A 10,801-nucleotide genomic window follows, 5' to 3' on the forward strand; every position below is an offset into this window, starting at 1 on the left:
ATAAATAAATAAATAAATAGACAATGACACTTATTGAGCAAAAAGCTTCAGTGAAGCACCTGTCCATGCAGAAACTGCAAAACATCTCCTTCAACTTGTTCTGTTACATCGACACGACTGCAAGCAAAGCAAAGCTGTTTCTTGAAAGAGCAATGACAGATTCACAGCACAGAAGAAGAACAGAAGAATTTAGTCATCAGCGATAGAGAGACGTCTCCATCTGCACCTGTACATCATGTCCAACTTTTCAAGTGTAGCTGTTTTATAGTCCACACCAGAATGAGAGAAAAACTGAGACGGGTCTCCAGGGGAAAGAAGACTTCCCTGATGATAAATCGCCTACAGTCGTCTATGGCAGAAACTGAGCTGTTTTCCTGTTGATTTGCCAAAACCCAACCTCACTGTTTATTTAATCAGAAGAGCTTCTCTGGATCCAAACAGCATAACATGAACTTCTCCAAGCCATTTCTTCTGCACCTAAAGGTTAATACATTTCTGGTTGTAGCATATGTCAGACACATGACGGCTCCTGCTGGTCTCCTCTACCCAGAATGCTCCCCATAAAAACAGAGGTTGTCATCACTGCACTTTAAAGCAGAGCAAAGATCTAAATTAAAGATGATAACAACTATATTGTTGCCTTGGTCAGAAATGTGTACATCATCCAGATCTCTGGATGTGCAGAAAGCCAAGGTGACCCTGTGGTAAATATTTATTAAAGAGGCTCCAGTTATGTGAGGACCAAGCCAATAGTCAGCGAAAACCTTGATATCTGGCCTAGCTTTCCTTGATAAGTTCATGGGAGATGTCAGATGCATAAATGTATTAATCATTTTTTGTAGCTTGACCAGTACAATTCTCCTTTTGTCTAATATGGAAATAAGAATGTGGGTTTGGAACAATATAAGGGCGAGTATGTGATGACAAAACATTAATGTTTGGATGAACCTTTTCTTTAAGGAATACTTTGGGAATGATGTCGACGATTCCTTGAGAAATGGGCAGAAAATTGCTGTGGTAAAAAGAAAGCTGAGATGGAGACTTCTCAGGTCTGTAAGTCTCCTGAGAGGGACATTTCCCACTGTTTTATGAACCCTGACGGAGAAACCTGGCAGAGTTATTTTCCCCATCTCTCTCCCAATAACCCTTTTTTGCACTCTCTCAAACATCTACTTTCTTCCATTATTCTTTTGTCCCTTTTTCGCCTTCTTTCATAAAATAAATGAAAGACAGATTCTGTGATCTATGCCTCTCTCTGTTTGATCCATTTCTAAAGATATGTTTTCTATCTGAGTGATGAAAGTGTCTGACTGTCCCAATGGATCCAGAATCAACAAAGCATTAGGCTGATGGATGTTTCTCTCATTATTTTCCTATTTCAGGCTTGTGATGTTATGTTAAAATACTTAACCTGAATGACTGAGTGATGACAGCAGGGCTTCTTGGTGTGTTTGTTTGGCTTGGTTGAAATCACACTAAAGCAGGGAGAACAGAAAGGTCAACCTTTAAAGGATAACACGCATGCGCCGTGGTACAGCGTGGGGCGAACGCTGACAGGGACAGGGAAAGTTTTTTATTATTTTTTTCTTTGTATACAAAAAGTTCTCGTAGCTTCATAACATTACAGTTGAACCACATTGACTGTTTAAACCATGTCCTTACTACCTTTCTGGGCCTTGAACATGGTCTGGAGGATTAGAAAGCTCTCAGATTTCATCAAAAGAATCTTAATTTGTGTTAGGAAGATGAATGAAGGTTTTAAGGGTTTGGAACAATATGAGGGTGAGTAATTAATGACAGAATTTTTATTTTAGGATGAACTATACCTTTAATTGTAATTAAAAAAACACTACTTTTCTGTAAAGCTGCTTTGAAACTATATGTATCATGAAAAGTGCTTTACAAATAAATATGAATTATTTTGAATTAAATATTAATGAAAGTCTACTTAAAGAGTTCACTCCCATGGGTAAGTTACACATATAAAGAAGAATTTCACTTACAGAAAGAACATTTCCAGATGTCATCCAAGATGTTCATGTCTTTCTTCCTTCAGTCGCAAAGAAATTAAGTTTTCTGTGGAGAACATTTTAGTGGACTTCAATGGGGATCAATGGGTTGAAGATCCAAATTCCAGTTTGAATGCAGCTTTAAATAGCTCTACACGATTCCAGCCAAGGAATAAGGGTCTTATCTTGCGAAATGATTGGTCATTTTCTAAATACAAATCTAATTTATATACTTTTTAATCACAAACGCTTGTCTTGCACTAGCTCTGCGATGCATATCTTCAGGCATTACACACACAATTTGAAAAGGTCACGTGTGGTTATTTCTTTGTCTGTGTAAGTGCAAGATGAGCATTTGTGGTTAAAAAGTCTATAAATTTGCATTTTTTCTTAGAAAATGATTGATCATTTTGCTAGATAAAACCCTTATTCCTCATCTGTGAACGGGTGAAACCCCTTTAAAGCTGCATTGAAACTGTTTGGACCTTCAATCCATTGGCCACTATTGTCCAATAGATGGAGAAAAATCCTGAAATGTTTTCCTCAAAGACATCATTTATTTTAAGACATGAACATCTTGGATGACATAGGGGCCCTTTATGTCTTATAAGCACTGTAAAGTTCAACTAATTGATTTTTTTTAAGTTTTCAGTTTTTGGTCGAAAAACTGTGTAAATACCCCTTAAATACAGGTTTTGGTTTGTCCTTTTCTCCTCATGCAATACTGCAATTCATACAACTGTGTGATTTCATAGTTTTGATGATCTATCTGTGGATGACCCTAAAATTCAAATTATGTCATTTGGAAAGCCAAACTAGAATAAACCATGGTGAGTTAAAGTTGTAAACACAGTTGCTCATGATTAGATAACCACTACTGTGTTTACCACTGTTTTTGTTCTTTTAGCCAAAAAGTCAACCTAGATAAGAGAGATTAACACGCACTAGCACTAACCGTGAGAACCGTAATCTTGCCTCACCTTCCGTACATTTCGCACAAGACTCCCGAGAGACACAAATCCTGACAGGTCTATATAAACAGGCATTCCTCTGAAGATTAACTGGACCATTGCTAAGTAGTTTCATCCTCACTCTCCAGCCCTGTTTATTACTCCTTCAGAGTCTGTTTCATTCCAACACTTTCGCAATAATTCTGCAGGTTAGCACTTCCACCTCTGCTGAGACAATAACAGCGCAGAAATTAAATATTAATGCGAGCGGCCCTTCCGGCCTATCCACGAGCATTAATCTCAGATCTTTCCCCTTCAGAGGCGCGTGGCCTCGGACACTTTTATGGAGCCATGAGAGACCCTATCTCAGCTCGTTTTAGAAATCCAGACATCTGAAGTGTTTCTGAGACTGCCTACAGCAGGCCAAAAAAGAAAAAGTTCACCACTAGACACTTTCCACAACCTAGCATCTGTCATCCAGGCGTTTAGCCTAGTCAATCTTAATTCCCAAGAGCTTTGAAGACAAAGTATCCGCTCTTATGTCTGTGTGACCTTCTAGACCTCAATAAGTGTTGGTTAAACCCTCATCATTGAGAGACACCAGTATCTCCACCCTTCCGTGTCTCCATAATGCCTAATGAACCTGTGTTGGACATGTCTCCCGTCTCATGGGGGACACTGGGAGTAGCATTCGCTGCCTCCAAGTCCTATATTTCTCCTAGGAATAGCACAATCACCTGCCAAGGACACTCAAGCTTTTTTTTTGTGGAGGCTGTAAATACGGTTTAGACAAGCTGGCACGAACAGGAATCATCCTGGCCAATCAGCGCGCTGTAATCTGCCTTTTTAATTAGCTGTTCTAAAATTAAATGCAATATTAAAAATCCTACAATGACATTTAAGACCTTACATAAGAAAGTTATTTGGCGTCCCACCCCTCAAGAGTGGCTATTGTAATTAGAGAGTGTTTCAATTCACATTGGAGAGTGCTAATGCTCGCTTTCAAACTGCCTCGATTCATCAGGGATGCTTTTTTCATGAAGCTCATTTAGTGGGTTGGGCGGAAGGGAGTTTAAGGGAATCTAGGGCCCTGAATAGCTTAATCAGACCCACTTACAAAGCAAATGCTTCACAATAGTTCACAATTGACCCAATGCAACTATACAGTAGCAGTATATTTTTCAGTAGGGTCACATGGTTTTGCTGTATTTATATTTTTTGTTTCTGTTTTGTTCATTGATTTCCAGGTTTGCCATTTTAATTAATCTCATTCACCCTTGTTTTCTTGTAAAGATAAACCATTTCAAGGCAAGTAATTAAATCTGTCTTCAACAATTCACCAAATATTTTCCTATAATTTTTAGATTTCAACTAGTGCTATACAAAACAAAAATTTGATTTTAATTGCAAAACAGGCATTTCTACAAAATGATATAATATTTAGTTAAATGCTGCTGGTTTTATTTTCAGCTTGGATATACACATTGTGGTTTCTGTAGTAGTTTTATGGTTTAGGTGCCATTGTGAAAAGGTGTGCTTAATTGTATTAATTGTGCACCAAAAAAGTAAACTATTACTTTTAAAGTATATATTTTTTGAAATATAGCCTACTTCATTTTTACAAGGGTAAATACTGACAGAATACCATCAATGTAATGGTAACTTTTAAAGGCTTGCTTGACTGTTTTTAACTACTTTTACAGTAACACTTTAAAATACTGTTTTGTCATTAAGGAATAACTACAGGATCATGGTAGCCCACTAGTAATGACTCAAGTATTATCAAATCTGTCAGAAGGAATTACTAATTATTTGGATCAGTATTCTAAAGTGAGTAACATGATAACTTTCTAATAAGGACTGAAATTGTTGTAAGCTTTTGAAGTATATGTATGGATTTGGATAGTAATGACTCAAGTATTACTAGATCCTTCTAAAGGAATTACAAATTATTTGGATCATTATTCTAAAGTGAAGACCATGATAAGCCACTAGGAATGACTCAAATACCTAATAAAAGTTAATATAATAAATAAAATATAATAAGTAATAAAAGTTTGCAATGACTTTATTTATTATTAGGAAGTTATATCTTTGCTTTACAATATTGATCCAAATACAGTGGCATGCAAAAGTTTGGGAACACCTTGCAGAATCTGCAAAAATGTGAATAATTGTAACAAAATCATACAAAATGCATGTTATTTTTTATTTAGTACCATCCTGAGTAAGATATTTTACATAAAATATGTTTACATATAGTCTACAAGAAAAAACAGCTGAAATTGTTTAAAATAAAAAAAGTTTTTTTTTTTTTTTCTTTTTCTTTTTTTTTGAGAACAGGTAAACGGAGCACTGTTCTTCAGAAAAATCCTCTAGGTCAATGATTAAAAACACTGTACTTATAGTTAGATTACTCAAGTGCTTGGCATAATTATTCTGTTCCACATAAAGCTCACACTGAAACAAAAGCACAGAGGAGGATATATGTGAGTGTGTGTGCACTAACAATGATGTTTCATCACGGTTTAATCAATGTCTAATCACCATGACTGTGACTCCCATCTTAATGCTTTAAATGACTTTCATTCGAGTTTTCATTCAAGTGTCCTCTTCTGTATCCTTCTCACATTATGTAATCAAATGACCACAAAGAAACCTGTACAGAATGAAATAAAGGGAAGTAAAAATCCACCAACAGTCTTCTAGAGTGGGCAGTCAGGGAATAGCCATGCTTTACCTCTCTGCCCCGACACAGGTTTTGAAGAACCGGTGTGACTGTATGACTGATGGCCTTATGAAACATGAAGGTGTTGTGTCAATAAACACAGTTCCGCTACATCCATCAAGCTGCCCTGACAGGAATGTGCAAATCTTATTGCCTGTGCCCTGCATTTCATTTACTTTTCACTAGTGCCATTCCTCTAGCACTGCTTTCACTGCGGGACTCCTTCTACAGTGAGGCAGAATCTGGAGTGTGTTAAGTTAATAGACAACATCTCTTATGATTTCAGAGTGGAAGAAATAATGTTTATTGCTGTTTTTGTTTGTTTATTTGTCTGTTATTATTAAGTATTTCAATATCATCCTCAGTAAAAAAAAAAAAAAAAAAAGCCTGGAGCTACTATAGTTGTCTTACAGTTGAATCACATTTTCTTTCAACTTATTTTTGAAAGTCAGTTACATTTAGTGAAACTTTAAAGGAAACCTCTTTTTATCATCAAACAAAAAGAATGCTTACATAAAAGGTCTCAGCCACCTGAGATCATGTGATTTGCATCCACAATGGCTTTTACAAGTCTAAAAGCAATTTCAAGTCCTAATTTCCATCAGGGGCCAGGTTCGTAAATCTTCGCAGAATTACACAACACACTCCCAACTCCCTGAGGGAACTCTGGCTTAGTATCTTTATAATGCTGCTTTAAAATTGGTTTGTCCAAATGTGCAAGACTGGAAGATTTACAAGTATGCCATGCATATAAAATGCACAGTGGGGATGGAGGAACAAACCCCCATGCATTTCTAATAAAGGGCAAAACACCATGATAGAGCCGGATTTTAAACAGCATCCTTTCTATCCTACGGACAACATTACAGCTCGACTAAACTGCTCTGTGTTCCACTGCAGAGCATGAGCAGATTTCTTCCCTGAGAAAAACATGTCATTTTCTTTATCTGTTTACTGTAATTGTAAGAAAGTTTAGACTCACTGTGAAAGTCGCATGTAGAGAAATATAAAGTCATAATTGTCATAACTATAGTTTTAGTTGCAAGAAAAAGCCACACTGTGGAATGAAATACAGCATCACTCTTACAAAACAAAAAGGCTTATCTAAGTATTTTTGTCTTGTTTCTGGTCAAAATATCTAAACATTCTTAAATTAAGTTTCCTGGAGGAAAAAAATATATATATATATATTGTGAGAATTTTCCTTTTTAATAGTCAAATTGTGAGACATAAAGTTGCAATTTTGAGAAGCAAAGTTGCAATGTGAGATAAATTCACATTGTGAAATACAAAATCAGAACACAAAGTTAAAATTACTAGAAATAATGGAACAAATTGTGAGATACAAAGTTGCAATTATGATAGTCGAAGTGACAATTATGAGATTTAAAGGTGCCATAGAATGCATTGAAACAATATTTTAAATTGTTCTCTGATATCTACATAGAAGGTATATGGCATAGGAAAGGGCAAAAATCTGCAGAAATGGTTTTACAGGTCCATTTACAACCCTAGGATTTGTCCCTAGAATGAAATGCTCTGCTATTGCCTTATTTGGAAGGTTCCTGCATAATAATGAGGAGCTCTGCTCTGATTGGCTGTCTCACAGAGCGGCTCGCTCACACAGCTGTAAGGTAACACATGGAGGAAATATATATTTAATTACAGCTGCTTCATTTATTTAACTCTAGCCGCTTTTAATATGCGATTTGTTGAATCAGCCGCTTTGAATCCGTGTCATTTTTTTCTCTCACTACCGTGATCGCATGTGCTCTGTATAATGTTATACTGCAGCGAAGTAGTATAACATAAGAAGGACTTACCACACAAGTTTTGATGCTTTAGTGATGCTCAGGATCTGTAAATCATTGGCGAAATAAAGTTGCAATTGCAATTTACAATTGTGAGAATTTTAATTTTGAATAGTCAAATTGTGAAACAAAGTTCAATTTTAAATTTTGAGAACCAAATTCGCAGCTGTGAGATAGTCACCTTGTGACACCTTGACAAAATCACAACAAGAACACAAAGTCAAAATTACAAGGAATAAGGGAACAAATTGAGAGATACAAAGTCGCAATTCTGAGAAACGAAGTCGCAATTATGATAGTCGAAATTTAAAGAAATAAAGTGACAACTGTGAGATTTAATGCCATGATAACAAGAAATAGTCAAAATTACAAGAAATGAAGTTGCAAATTGTGAGACAAAGTTGCAATTGTGAGATAAAGTCACATTGTGAAATACAAAATCACAACAAGAAAAAAATCAAAATTACAAGAAATAAGGGAACAATTTGTGAAATACAAAGTCGCAATTATTTCAAGAAATAAAGTCACAACTCTGAGATTTAGTAATGATAACAAGAAATAGTCATAATTAGAAGGAATAAAGTTGCAATTGGGAGATAAAGGAATATTGTGAGAATCTATATTTTTAATAGTCAAACTGTGAGACAAAGTTGCAATTGTGAGATAAAGTCACATTGTGAAATACAAAATCACAACAAGAACACAAAGTCAAAATTACAAGAAATAAGGGAACAAATTGTGAGACACAAAGTTGCAATTCTGAGAAACAAAGTCAATTTTGATAGTTGAAATTACAAAAAATAAAGTCAGAACTATAAGATTTAAAGTCATGATAACAAGAAATAGTCATATTTCAAGAAATAAAGTTGCAATTGGGAGATGAAGGAATACTGTGAGAATTGTACTATTTAATAGTCAAATTGTGAGACATAAAGTTGCAATTATGAGAAGCAAATTTGCAGTTGTGAGATAAAGTCACGTTGTGAAATACAAAATCACAACAAGAAGACAAAGTCAAAATTACATAAAATAAGGGAACAAGGGAGGTTGCAATTTGATGGAATTTCACAATGCGAAGACTTAAAGCCACAATCACAACAAATAAAGGATCAAATTGTGAAACTTGCAACAAGAGAAAGAAAGTCAAAATTATAGGAAATGGAGAAAATTGATAGATATAAAGTAACAATTATGAGAGATTACAAAAAAGTGTCACGACTGGAAAAAAAAAATCACAATAACAAGAAATTAAGTCAAAATGACAAGAAATAAAGTTGCAATTGTGAGATAAAAGAACCTTTTGACATTTTAAGTCAAATTGTGAGACAAAGATAATTCTGAAAACTGATGTTGCAATTTGGTGGAAAGTAACAACGCGAAGACTTAAAGCCACAATTACAAGAAATAAAGGAGCAAATTGTGAAATATAAACTCGCAACAAGAGAAACAAAATTGCAATTTTAGAGAAAGAAGGTCAAAATTACAAGAAATAAGGAAGAACATTGATAGATATAATGTAACAACTATGAGATACTACAATAAAGTGTCACAACTGGGGAAAAAAATCACAATAACAAGAAATAAAGTCAAAATGTCAAGATATAAAGTTGCAATTGTGAGATAAGAAGATAATTTTGACATTTAAAGTCAAATTGTGAGAAATAAAGATTCTGAAAATCAAGGTTGCAATTTGGTGCAAATTTACAATGCAAATAGCTAAAGCCTCAATTACAAGAAATAAATGAGCAAATTGTGAAATATAAACTCGCAACAAGAGAAGCAAAATTGTGACTAAGACAAAGAAAATCAAAATTACAAGAAATAAAGAAGAAAATTGATAGATATAAAGTAACAATTATGAGAGATTACAAAAAAGTGTCACGACTGGAAAAAAAAAATCACAATAACAAGAAATTAAGTCAAAATGACAAGAAATAAAGTTGCAATTGTGAGATAAAAGAACCTTTTGACATTTTAAGTCAAATTGTGAGACAAAGATAATTCTGAAAACTGATGTTGCAATTTGGTGGAAAGTAACAACGCGAAGACTTAAAGCCACAATTACAAGAAATAAAGGAGCAAATTGTGAAATATAAACTCGCAACAAGAGAAACAAAATTGCAATTTTAGAGAAAGAAGGGCAAAATTACAAGAAATAAGGAAGAACATTGATAGATATAATGTAACAACTATGAGATACTACAATAAAGTGTCACAACTGGGGAAAAAAAATTCACAATAACAAGAAATAAAGTCAAAATGACAAGAAATAAAGTTGCAATTGTGAAATAAGAAGATAATTTTGACATTTAAAGTCAAATTGTGAGAAATAAAGATTCTGAAAATCAAGGTTGCAATTTGGTGCAAATTCACAATTCAAATAGTTAAAGCCTCAATTACAAGAAATAAATGAGCAAATTGTGAAATATAAACTCGCAACAAGAGAAGCAAAATTGTGACTAAGACAAAGAAAATCAAAATTACAAGAAATAAAGAAATAAAGAAGAAAAATGATTGATATAAAGTAACAATTATGAGAGATTACAAGAAAGAGTTAGCCTGGGTTTCCCCATACTGCCTTGCGCAGCGCGATTTTATTCACGCTGCTAGTCTAGTCTGGAAACCATGGACCTAATTTTCACCTGAGATAGGGAACCAATCACAGAACGGGGAGGGAGCGGCAAGACGATGACGCCTTCTATGCGACTCACCGAAGCAGTTTGTTACTATGGATCCAGCATGGCAGCAGACGCAAAGTTATCTTTCGTGTCTACACCGGCCGTGTTCTATTTATGACATGCTCACACAAAGTTTAAATGATTTGCAACGGTCGCCTTGTCACGTCCAGTGTAGACAGACTTTAGCTGTTGCGGCGCGGCAACTTGTCGCGTCCGGTGTAGACACGGTGTATAGTGTTCTAAGTAGTTTAGAACGCAAGTTTATTTTGAAGAAAGAGCAACTTTTGGCGTTCGCTCTACATACGTCATCCGGTATAATTGAAACAATTGGCTATGAGCTACGCACAGGCGCATTTGATAGACATTCGTATCGCCCAATAAACGGCTCTGGGCATTCGTAAACCACGCCTCAAATACGAGAAAATGAACATGTGGTTCCCAGACCACGAATCATGACGAAGTCATAACGTGGTCTGGTGTTAGCCAGGCTAAGAAAGAGTCACAAGCTGAAAAAAATCACAATAACAAGAAATAAAGTCAAAATTACAAGAAATAAAGTTGCAATTGTGAAATAAAAGAACCAGAGAAGAAGACATAAATATGCAAGTTAAAAAAACAAGGTTGC

This window comes from Garra rufa, chromosome 13, assembly GCF_049309525.1.
Source record: "Garra rufa chromosome 13, GarRuf1.0, whole genome shotgun sequence".
NCBI lineage: Eukaryota > Metazoa > Chordata > Actinopteri > Cypriniformes > Cyprinidae > Garra > Garra rufa.